Below are 13459 nucleotides of genomic sequence, written 5' to 3'. Positions count from 1 at the left end.
GAAGAGAGAATCACAATCACTAACGATTCTTCTTGGTAGCCCATGTAGCTTGAATATCTCCTTGATAAATAATCTTGCAATGTCTAAGGATTTATAGTTTGTCTTTACTGGAATAAGGTGTGTAACCTTAGTCAACATGTCAACCACAACCATGATGGAGTGGTATCCTCCCTGAACTTGGGGTAGGCCAACAACAAAGTCCATACTGATGAATTCCCATTTCATTTGGGGAATGTCGAGTGGTTGCAACTTCCTTGTCATCTTGACATGTTCGATTTTAATACGTTGACAAGACAAACACTCAGTGACATATTTGAAAATGCCACCTTTAAGACTCTCCCAATAGTAGCTCATCCTAACTGCATTGAGAGTCTTGGCATAGCCAGGATGTCCTGAGAAATGGGAATCATGAGCTTTGCACAATATCTTCTGCTTAAGTGACTGGCTTGCTGGTATACATGCTCTCATTCTATAGTAGACAAGTTCACTATTGATAGATAATTCATGATACTTAGCCTGTAGCTTTTGTTCCTGGTCCTTGATAGAGATTTCCCTTAGCATCTTTTGATAGGCTGGATCATGGCATGCTTCTTCTCTAGCTAGCTCACGTATTGGGTTGTTTGGCATGGACACCTTTGTAGCTAGAGATCTAGCTATTGATGGATTTTGCAAGATTAGTGAATTAAGGAATGCCTTGCGACTGAGTGCATCAACAACTACATTCTCCTTTCCAGTTCGGTACTTGATCTCAAGGTCATACTACTTCAATCCACTAACATTGCCTCATGTTGAGCTTGTTCTAGGTAAAGTTCCACTTGAGACTTTTATGATCAGTTACTAGTGTAAACTTGTTACCCAGCAGGTAGTGTCTCCAAAGCTTGACAACTAAAAGTTCAAGATCATGGGTAGCATAATTCTTCTCATGGCTCTTCAGTTTCTTGAAGATTATGCTATAGGATGACTTTCCTACCTAAGCACACATCCTAAGGCAAGCATGCTAGTATCAGTTACTACCTCAAACTCCTTACTGTGGTCTAGAAGTTTTAGGATCGGTGCTGATACCAAACTTTGCTTCAACCTATCAAAGCTAGTTTGTTCGGCAGTTGACCATGCAATGTTTGCTTCTTCAGTAAGTCTGTCAAAGGTGCTACAATCAAAGCATAGTTTTTTATGAAGACCCTATACCATCTTGTCAATCCAAGAAAATTGCATATTCTTTGACAGTTGTTGGTACTTGCCATTCTAGCACATCTCTGACTTTGACCGGATCCACTGAGATTCCTTCCGCTGATACGATGAATCTTAGATATTCAATCTGACGTTTGAAGAATGCACATTTCTTCATCTTTGCATACAGCTTGTGTGACCTCATTGTCTCAAGGACAACCCGAAGTTGGGGTTTGTGATCTTCCTCCCGTTCGGAGTATACTAAAGTGTCGTCGAAGAAGACGAGTACGAAGTCGTCAAGATATGGCCTAAAGATATCCTGCATTAACCTGTTGAAGGTGGCAGGCGCATTCGTAAGCCTGAATGACATAACTAGGAACTCAAAGTATCCATATCTTGTGTTGAAGACCGTCTTTCGGATATCTTCTTCCTTGATTCTTATCTGATAGTAACCAGACCGGAGATCTTCTCCAAGATTGATCTTCTCCATGGATTCTTATCTTCAACCCTCTGTAATCAATACATAGTCGAAGTGTTCCATCTTTCTTTTTCTAGAACAGTAGTGGTGCTTCCCATGGTGAACTGCTAGGACAGATGTAGCCCTGATCTAGCAGTTGCTTGAGTTGTTCCTTCAGCTCAATTGCTTCCGGTATAGACATTCTATAGGGTCTTTTCGCAATTGGCGCATCTCCTATTACTAGCTTGATCTCATGATCTACTTCTCTTTGAAGCGGGAGTTCTGTTACTCTTCAGGAAATACGTTCGCGTATTCCTTTAGCCAAGTGACCAAATCACTTTACTTCTTTATCAATATTCATAGTCAAGACAATCGTTGATTTAAAAAAAGTTTTATTCCATTCATATCAGCATAGCCTTTTCGAGATACAATTATTTCTTGGGGCGATGGAACAAGTTGATACATTAATTCGAGGAGAATAAGATGTTGTTGCATTCAGCTAGAGGAGCAGAGTAGTAGTACGGATTGGGGTCATCGATTTTCAGGAATCGATAGTTCATTGGAAGATTAGGGTATCTTTTCCTTTGATATCCATTCTTCTCATGACGTCCCAAAACCTTGATTTGATCGGCAGGGATTCTTTGAATCACTTCCCCGTACACATACTTATTCTGGTTAACCCTTCGACCCCCGACCTGTAGGGTCGCGTTTGCGTGAGCCTCAACAAAGACGAACAGCTTCACGATCTTCAAATCCTCCATCCACTTGATTCTCTTCAAGTTAATTTGAAGGTACGCAGGTCGATGGGCAGCTATGTAATAGATCCCTGAAACACCCATCCATCTCCATTCCACGTACACAAGCGATGGATTGTAAATGCAGTCTAGGATGTTCATCATCTCAACCCTTTGTCGATAATCTGTGGAATGCATCGCGGTCATAAACATGACTCAGAACACTAAGAACCTATTCCATGCTTCATAATTCTGCAAGACAGCATTGAAAGTAAGGAAATGTTTGGGACAGTAACATTTGCTTTACTTCCTCTTATCAAAATTTCTTAAAAACAAGTCCTTTGTTAGTTTGCTCTGATACCAACTGTAACGTGTCCACTAGTATCATCCAGGACACGTCTTAGTAGTCCATCGAAAAGGATGTCTAGAAAACTCCGCCCGGCACTCCCATGGAATGTTACGGGTTTTGCGATCTAAGTCTTCCCGCGTCTGCCACGTAGCGGAAGTATCCCGGCCGTTCCCACTTAGGATCGACCGGAATTAGGGTTTTCATGATTGGTCATTAGCTAACAGCAACTAGTGTCAGACCCGAGCGAACTACTTTACACAGAAACGCCAGGTCCGAAGCGGATTCACGCTGAACTTGGTTCAAGGAGAATGGGAAACGAGAGGGATGCAAGGCTCAACCTCTCTGCCATAAGGCATAGTCCCTATTCTGTTCCCCTAAAACAGCGTGAATCGGGTAAGACGTAACTCTAGGTCATCGCTCTCATTATTCGTTTTGATGATGATGATCATCCCGCTGTTCTTCGAGATTTTTGAGAAACGTTTCCGGCTAACCGGGACTACCCAACCGTAGGACGGACCCATGGCCCATCCTCTGCACTTTCCTCGGTTTGTTTTAGTTATGTAATTATCTAACACATTAATTTCACATATAACAATCAGCTTCTTTAATTAATCCTATTAAGCACTGGTTCTTTCACGTAATCTTACCACGTGACATAGAAAAACAATATCAAGCAAGTTCTTTTTTTAACATTTCATCATTTTATCTTTGAAATACAAGGATTTTCCGCCCATAGGCTTGTCCATAATCTGCCCGAGGGCTATCTAGTAATCCATAGGGATTACTATTCCAAGCTTCCACCCGTAAACTAGTATGCGGGCCTCGAGATCCAATCCCGAGTCACGTTAGCCTCTTGTGCAGGACCCGGAAGGCGAGGGATTTACGGCCAGAGCCCCCCTGGTACCCAAGCGTCCTCCTGCTCCAAGTAGAGCTCAACGGAGAGACCTCTCGCGGCGGGTTCGGTCCACGTTCCCGGCGGTCAACAACCCCCTTGGTTAGGGTCAGGCAGGCAGTCGGGGGTAACTGAAGCTGCCTCTCCCTTCAGGCCTTAAACGTGAAGCATTAGATATCTTTTCATCCTTTAGTTTCTTGAGTAAACAATGCAAACAGTGCTTTCTAAACTGTTACAGGCACAATCATTTCCAATGGTTGTTTATTTTGCCAACTGCTAAGGAGTGAATCCTTCTCTCCGAATGCATCCAGTGTCAAGATTGTGGGAGAGAAGGAAGGAGTCTCACTTGTAGCTTTCTTGCTTGCACAATGGGGAAATACACACAAGGGTGGAGGCTGAAAACAGTTTTCCTCTTCTTAGTTGTGTAAGCCAAAAGAACTCTCATACAAAGAAATGGAAGAACCCTATATATGGGTCTCAAACCAAACTCAACTAACTAAGGTGGCATACTAACCAAGCCATGAACTAGAGTAGATAAGGATAGCTGTCATCTAGCTATTATTCATGGGCGGTGTACCAACCGCGTCTACAACTGACAAGTCGGTGACATAAATGCACAACGGTCACCCTGGCATATCACGAGTGGAGCTCGATCTCTCAACACTCCCCCTCGAGCTCAATCCCAATTCCTGCACACCAAGCAGGTCTCTGAACTTGCACAACTTCTCTGCGCCCAATGCCTTCGTGAATATGTCAGCTACCTGATCCTCTGTGCTGACATAAACTAGATCAATAAGACCTAGTAAAACCCTCTCTTGCACATAGTGATAATGCACCTCAATGTGCTTTGTTCTAGCATGATAGACTGGGTTATTTGCCAAGTGTATACTACTCATGTTGTCACAATAAATGACAACTGGTCCATCTGTAGGCTCATGCATATCATAAAGTAGCTTATGCAACCAAGCTACCTCACATGCAGCCATTGCTGCACCCCTGTACTCGGCCTCTGTGCTCGATAAGGCAACTGTAGGCTGTTTCTTGCTGCTCCAAGTGACTGCAGCACTCCCAAAAGAGAATACATATCCACTGGTAGATCGTCTATCAGAAATGCTACCAGCCCAATCAGCATCAGTGTATCCATGCAACTGTATCTGAACCCCAGTCTCATAAAATAGTCCATACTGCAATGTGGACTTCACATACCTGATTATGCGTCTAGCCGCATCCAAATGCGATTTCCTTGGAGCTTGCATAAACTGACTTACCAATCCAACATCATAGCTCAAATCTGGCCTGGTAATAGTCATATAAATCAAGCTTCCTACTAAGCGTCTGTACATAGTAGGGTCTTCCAGAGGCTCACCTGCATCTGCGCTCAACTTCACATTCTGCTCCAAAGGAACTGAGATAGGCTTACAGCCTGTCATCCCATATTTGGACAGCATGTCCAATCCATACTACCTCTGCAAGAGCTCTATCCCACTTGGTGATCTAATCACCTCAATGCCCAAGAAATAACGTAGCTCTCCCAAATCCTTCATCTCAAACTTCTGCTTCAATAGCATTTTCACATGAAGGATATCTTCATCACTGTCACCTGTCATAATCAAATCATCAACATAAATGACAAGTAGCATAATACCTTTCTCTGTTTTTCTCACATAAAGTGAGAAATCTGCCTTAGAAATCTGAAAGCCAATAGTGACAAGATACTGTCCTATCTTGTCAGACCATGCTCTAGGTGCTTGCTTCAAGCCATACAAAGCTTTGTTCAACCTGCAAACAAAATCAGGATGAACAGCATGCACATAACCTGGTGGCTGCTCCATATAGACCTCTTCTTGCAAATCACCATACAAGAAGGCATTCTTTACATCCATCTGATGTAAAGACCATCCCTTTGATGCAGCCATAGCAATGACTGCTCTTACGGTTGCCATCCTTGCAAGCGGACTGAATGTTTCTTCATAGTCAATGCCATATGTTTGTGCATACCCCTTGACTACTAATCTTGCCTTGTATCTGTTCACAGAACCATCTGCATTGTGCTTCACCTTATAAACCCACTTACAGCCAATTGCATTCTTACCTTTAGTCATAGGTACCAATTCCCATGTAGCATTTGCTTCCAAGGCATCCATTTCTTCATCCATGGCTTTCTCCCATTTTTCTTTTCCCATGGCTTGCTCAAAAGAAGTGGGTTCTGGTTCCTGTATCACTTTGACCATATATGCATAGTGAATGGCTGTAAATCCTTCATATTTCAGCCTATCCACAGGATACCTAGCTCTGGTAGACCTGCGCAAAGTAGGTTCACTCCCAGGTGCTCTCAAAACATCCCTGGTCTTCCTTACTCCAAGTGTAACAATAGAAGGAATACCCAACTCATCATCAATGCTCTGTTCTGAGCCACTGGATTCACCATCCACATAAGAGTGACCTGCATTCACATCAAACATGGGCTGATCAACCTTCTCTTTTCCTTTTCGTGATACTTGCATACCACTATCTGCATTGCTTTGAGAAGATTCTCCTGATCTCAATCTGTCTGTCCATGGCAAAGAATGTGAACCACTGCTAGAGGACGCTCCAGGTCCACTAATATTTTGTGACTGCTGCTGTGAATTCTGTGCAGTATTACCATTTTGTGCATCTACATCATCAATCACATTTACTGGTTTATACCAGCTACTCATCTCATAAAAAAAAACATCTTTGCTCACTGTAAACTTACGAGTAGAAGGGTTATAGCATCTATACCCTTTTTGCTGCAGAGAGTAACCAATAAAGATGCACTTCTCAGCTTTTAGATCCAACTTGGATCTCAACTCATCTGGCACATGTACATAGGCAATGCAACCAAAAATTTTCAAATGAGAAATATCTGGTTTTCTACCAGTATACCTCTCCTCTAGAGTCATCCCAGGTATTGCTGCAATGGGAGTCTTGTTCATTATGTAGACTGCTGTAGCAACTGCTTCAGCCCAATAAAAATCTGGCAGGTCTTTTTCATTAAGCATGGCACGAGATACCTCTCCAATATGCCTGTTTTTCCTTTCTGCAATTCCATTTTGTTGTGGGGTATGACTGCATGAATATTGCTGCTTTATGCCATGCTCCTACAGGAACCTTGCAAACTCATTTGAGAGGTACTCTCCCCCTCCATCTGACCTTAGGTATTTTATTTGCAAACCTGTTTCTTTTTAAGCCATAGCTTTAAGAGTTTTGAAATGCCCAAAAACTTCACTTTTCTTTTTCATAAAATACACCCAAACTTTTCTGCTATAGTCATCAATAAAAGAGACAAAATAATGACAGCCTCCAAGAGATGCAGATTTAGTAGTCCACACATCAAAGTGGATTAATTCCAATGGCTTTTTACTCTCTTGAGCATGTCTAGGAAATGGTTTCCTTGCCTGTTTTCCAAATTGACAGGCTTCACATACCTTATGCATTTCTGCAACCTTGAATTTAGGCAATCCTACAATAATATTTTGGGCTTGCATTGATTTAAGTCGCTGTACATTAACATGACCAATGTGTTTATGCTAGATAACAATATCTGCAACTACACCGGTCCCATGTGCAAACATTGCTGCACTCAATTCAGACATGTCTGCATCCAACGTAAACATTCTACCCTTCTTCTTTCCTTTTGCTATCAAGCGACCTTTATTTTTCATATCCTCAACAAAGCATCCATGAGGATTAAATCTGACCTAGAAGCCCTGCTCAACCATTTGACCAACAGAAACCAGATTCTTGGTGATATTCGGGACATGAAATACATCGGACATGTATTTCTTTTTCCCATCCTGCATAGACAAAGAAATTTTTCCAATCTGCACAATAGGATGTGCAGTATCATCACCGGTCTCCACAAATCCTGGTTTTTCCATTTTCCTTGCATCCTCCATCCATTCTGCATGAACTGTCATGTGGTTTGATGCACCTGAGTCAACATATCATACATCGTTGCTTTCTTCTGCACTTGTCACAGAATTGTTCATGTGCTGCACCATGAACAAATGCTCATTTCTTTCATCACCCTGTCTACTAGAAGATGCATAATTCCCTTGTTGTAGTTTTCCATTCATGATGTCATTCTGCTTTTTATAGCAGTCTTTAGCCATATGACCCATTTTACCACAGTAGTAGCATTCAACATTACTGTTTGCATTTTGGCCTCTTTGCCATCCACCACAACCTCTTTGGCTCCCCCTGCCTCTAGAGTTACCACATCCTCCTCCATAGGACTGGTTTTCTTGAGTTTGCTGCATATTCTGATTTCTACCACGGCCTCCAAATCGGCCTCCTCTACTTCTGCCTCTACCTCTTCCAGCATTTGAGTAGAAGACAACTTCTTTTGAAGTTCCTCCTGAAGAAGATGCACCACCATTTCTCTGCTATTCAGAAATTAGAAGAGCAATCAACTCCTCAAAATCAGGAAATCTTTTACGAACTGAAATGGATGTCCGAAACTGTGCATAATCCTTTCCTAGACCATTCAAGGTCACACAAACTAAATCCTCATCTTCCACTGGCGACCCAATGGAAGCAAGTGCATCTGCAATCTTCTTCACCTTCATGTCATAGTCATTGATACTCATACTTTCTCTTTGCACATTATGCAACTCTTGCTTGAGCTGCATTTTCCTGGCTTGCGTATTTGTGCTATACATTTTTGACAAAGTATCCCATGCCTCCTTTGGCATACTTGCATCCTCAATATGCACAATCATAGAGTCTGAAATACTGATAAACAGCCAGTACATAACTTTCCTAGCTCTCTCATGCCATGGTTTGAATGCCTGCATTTGCTGTTGATTGGGAACATCAGGAAGAACTGGTTCTTCTTCATTTCCTGCAACAAATTCCCAATATCCTTTTCCCATAAGGAAATTCATCATTCTAAACTTCCATGTTTGGAAGTTGTTCTTATCAAGCTTTTCAGTTACAATCTGTGAAAGAGAATCAGAAGCCATTACAGAATACTGCAAAAAATTCTGTCACTGCAAAGAACGCAGCTTCAGCCTCACAAGGGCTAATCTGCAAAACTGGCGAAAGTGGTTTTTGACCACACAGTCACTTCCTAGTGACCATTTTGCATCAACAGGCAACAAGAATGATTCTGTAACTCCCAATGTCTCTGCACACAAGCATACGATGCAATTTCTACAGTAGCTTTTCACCGACCTGTAGAACAGTGGTCGCACAGCATAAAACTGGGCCTTTTCCTGAGTGCATGCAGAAAACTTCCGCCTCCAAAACAGGCCCCGAAATGGCCTCAAATAAAAAAAACAAGGTCACCAAGGGCTAAAGCCCTTACCCGCAGCATATATTGCCCTCTTGCTTCACCGCGAAGGGCGTCTCAACCTGAGACAATGCACTCCTGCACTCTTCGGCTGTGTTGCCTGCAGAGACTTGCTCCCAAAACAGAAAAATGAAAGTAACACTGCTCCTCTTACCAAAACACCACGAGCTTGGCTTGCTTTCTTGAGCTCCTTACCACGAACAAGGCTCTGATACCATGTCAAGATTGTGGGAGAGAAGGAAGGAGTCTCACTTGTAGCTTTCTTGCTTGCACAATGGGGAAATACACACAAGGGTGGAGGCTGAAAACAGTTTTTCTCTTCTTAGTTGTGTAAGCCAAAAGAACTCTCATACAAAGAAATGGAAGAACCCTATATATGGGTCTCAAACCAAACTCAACTAACTAAGGTGGCATACTAACTGAGCCACGAACTAGAGTAGATAAGGATAGTTGTCATCTAGCTATTATTCATGGGCGGTGTACCAACCGCGTCTACAACTGACAAGTCGGTGACATAAATGCACAACGGTCACCCTGGCATATCACGAGTGGAGCTCGATCTCTCAACATCCAGCACTCGATCTGGGATCGATTGCGACTTGGCAAGATCCCCAAGGGTTTGTTTGTTAACCCCTTTATCCTTAGGTTAGGGCCGTACCCTACTAACCCAACTTAACCAATACCTTAAGTTCTATTAGCAGTAAATATATTATTCCAATTTACTAATTGGTCTTTTGCTTCCAAGAAAATATCTAATCCTCGTATCTTGGTTACTTTACCCAAGAAAGGTACTATATCACGACGATTATTTCTCCTCTTGCAAGATAAACTTGCGTAAGAATCTGCCAATCCCATTCCGAGGAATTGGCCATCTCCTTTTGATCAAATCACAAGATCATGCGACTCTACAACCTATTGTGCGAGTGTCGCATCAAAATCATGGGACTATTTTACCCATCGAATGGCGTTGTCTAATCACGAAATCATGATTAGATAGGAAACAGGGTTAGGGTATCTTCATAACAATCCGTTCCTGATTGCACTAGGTCGATATTGTCGGTCCTAAAGGTCCAAATCCAAATCGAGTTTCATTCTTTTAGCAAGCGATCCTTAGGGTAAAAACCCTAGATCGTTTCTCGCAAGTGTGTCCTATTGTCCCTACATTCCGTGAATGAGGGCAAGTCTTTAGGATATAAGAGTTTCAGCTTTGGCAATAAGAGCGATTAGATCATGTCCTCAACGTGCTAAATCCCAGTTAGCACTTGGGATATGTTGCATCGATTTAACCATTCCTAACAAGTCCCTCGCTGTTTTAGGTGTTTAAGTTAAACCAATTTACTTGTCTATTCTTGAAGATATTTACGATACCATTTTCGTAACCACATGATTCATTGTCTACGTTTTGAGTATATTTACAAACCCTACTTTTCTTGCTTAAGATCAAAGCGTATGTTAGGTTATGGTATAATTCCTATTGCTCCTTTTATAATATGCAATCAAGATTCATGTTACTAAGCTAAAGGGTTTTATGTGAACCATGCAACTTTTTCTAACTTCTTTTCTAAATGAGATATTCGTACGCTGAATGAGCATTACTCAACCTTTCATAACTATTTACATAGTTGATTGAGATTTAAGCCAAATGACTAGGGTTTAATTTACTTCACGCAGCTTAAGAACCATTTTCCATGCCTTGCAAATTCCTACGGATGATTAGCAACCTTCTTTTAATGAATCATTTCGAAGGAAAGATGCCTAATAATGCGACATGCAATTTATTCTTTCCCTGCAAAATTGAAGTGTACTATCATTATTTCGTCTTGTAAAAATGGGCATTAGTTAATCTAAGTTCGTTACTTTGCAATGCATAAAAACCACTTGCTAGGAATGCATAGAGATCTTATGCTCTTCTTTTTCTTTCATTTAATACAAATGACCGATTCTTTGATCAAAGTTATTTCCTTTAATTTAGCCAAGGTATTTCAATCCAAAAAGTGCATCCTAATTTCCGTAAATGAATCATGAAATATTACGACGTAAACAAAATTAGGAAGAAAACCTGGACTCGTTGTGAAATGTCCACATGGATGTTAGGAGATGATCCTCCTACGGTTGCACCTTGTGCCTTTTTAGGGGCCATCGTGAACTCGACCTTCTTACCTTGGCCGCAGTCTTATGATCTTGGCCCATCTCCCTCGTATGCAAAGTTCCCTTTGTGGTACGGCTTCCTTGACCCAAGCACCAACTTGCGGAATTGGGCTTTGGAAATGGGGACTTATGAACTTCCCTTTCCTTTCGTAGAAGTTCCAGGAATAAAATGGTCTTCACGGAAGAGGCTTAAGAAAAAACCCAAGGTAAAATGGCTTGTGGGAGATGAAATGGGAAAGATGGTATTTGAATCGGGCGGTTAGAGTAAACTTAAGGAGAACCAATGGAAAAGAGGGTTTAAAACCTAGTAATATGGCTTGTGTAGGAATGAAATGGGAAGCTTTAAAAGGAAATGGGGTTAAAAGCCTTGTGGAAATGCTATGGAAAGGGGCTTAAAAACACGGCTAGGGTGAGCTTTATGGGGGATGCAAGGGGGGGAAAAGGGCTTAAACCCCAGGTTTGATAATAAAAAAAACTTCGTAGGGCCGATGGAAAAGGGGTTTTAAAGAAGCCCGGGAGTAATTTGAACTTGAGTGAGGATCTCTACGGGAAGGGGTGCTTTAAACCCCAGGGTAAGGTGAGCTTTATAGGGCTTTGGTAGAACCCCACGGGACGGGGTCTTAAATGGACTTGGGAGGAAATTGCAGTGAGAAAGGGGGCTTAGAGAGCCCCCTCCTTAGAAGCTTCTAAGGCCTCTGGCTATAGTGGCACGTGGCGTGAAAATGAGCTTTTGAGGATGGTAGCCAATGTGGCCAGGCGGCGGTGGATCTCGACGGAGCTAGCGGCAGAAGATGAAATGATGGCAGCACGGCTCATCTACGATAGCTCCTCCTCACGGCGCAACCTTACGACCTCCTCAGCTTCTCTCGTCAATGGCGGCCCGTACTTCTTTCTGCTGATTGTCAGCCTTTCCACCTCCTTCACGACTGCCTAGCGTCTCCACTCATCCTCTCCCTCTCACGGTAGCAGCAGCGTCTTCTCTTGCTCCACGGCCAACCTGTCTCTGGCTATATCCCATGGCATTTTTATAGGTGAGGGGAGGGGGATTCTCCCTCCACTCTCGTGGCATCACGCATGCCTTCGGCCCCCTCCATGAGCTCCAACGTGGTGCTCTGTCATCACTCCTCCCCTAGCTCTCGATAGGTCATCGTGTCTCCCCTAGCTCTCGAGAGGTCATCGTGCCTCCCCTTTCAAGCTCCAGCAAGGAGCTTAGTGGTTCTTACTAAACCCTTCTCCTCCGTGAGGAGAGAGGGATTATTTTGAAAAAATTTGCTTTTATCTAACTTAAGAGGAGATTCATATGCGGGAATATTATAAAGATTGAGAAACATTTCTAAAGACCATGTCTACATCCTTGCCCACAAACACAACCATCATCCACACCTCTGTTAGGACATCCTTGTATGGCCTTCAACTGATAGTGGGACAGATTTCGTGAATAGATTTTTTCTACTCATAGTAGTGGCTATTAATTAGAACACTATCATAACCGTAGCACCCTCCAACCTAGTTGAAAAAGTATTAGTAGTTTGCAATGTTCTTCCTCATGGATCAATGTAGTGTTTTCTATTAGGATTTTGAATTCTAGAAGATTATAAGATACTTCTTATTCTTCTCAAAAATGATTTTTGTGATGATGTCAATTTATCACCCTAAACCAGATATTATGAAAACATGTCATGAAAAGTGAAGTGTTTAGAAGATTCTTCCTTGCCCTAAAGATATAAAAATGGTACCTCGTTATCTTCAAACCAAAGTGTCTCAAAGATCATGTTGGTGTATGGATCATGCTATACATAGTGAGGTAATACACAATTATCTTCAACTCAAAGTATCCCAAATATCATGTGATGCATCAATCATGATATATGTGGTGAGACCTCACATATGTATTGAATGATTAGTACTAAGAGGATTAAAGTAACGTTAGATATATTGATGAATGAAAAGAGCATCATGTCTCTACCCTGTCCATCTCACGTCAGGGAAATGTTTAAACTATTTCAAGATGTTTAGGAAATATGTAATTGTAAACCCTTCCTCACTGGCCCTATGATTGAAAGTGAGTTGTTCCACAAGGGACTAAAATATTGGCAATGAAATACATGCTTGGGTCAAATGCTCAAAATTAGAATTTTCTATTAGAGTTGTCTTCAAGATTTCAGACGTGCTTTGTGTGCCTACTGACACCACTGCGCTTGAACCTAACCTCAAGCTTGCATCACGAGGCATTGCTATTGAAGGAGGCTATTCAAGATATGTGGACCTAAGTGGTATCATTAATTTCAATAGAAGTGCTAGCCATGCAAGAAGTGAAAGCCGTGTGGGTAGTGGTGATTTTTTTGGGCATTCACATGAAACTCTAGATGGTTTCCTTTATGTCTAGAATAGCATT

Source organism: Lygodium microphyllum, chromosome 10 (genome assembly GCF_053477565.2).
Source record: "Lygodium microphyllum isolate KBCC chromosome 10, Lygodium_microphyllum_v1.1.10, whole genome shotgun sequence".
NCBI classification, from domain to species: Eukaryota; Viridiplantae; Streptophyta; class Polypodiopsida; order Schizaeales; family Lygodiaceae; genus Lygodium; species Lygodium microphyllum.
The sequence above is the reverse complement of the archived record's forward strand: the minus strand, read 5'-3'. Positions refer to the sequence as shown.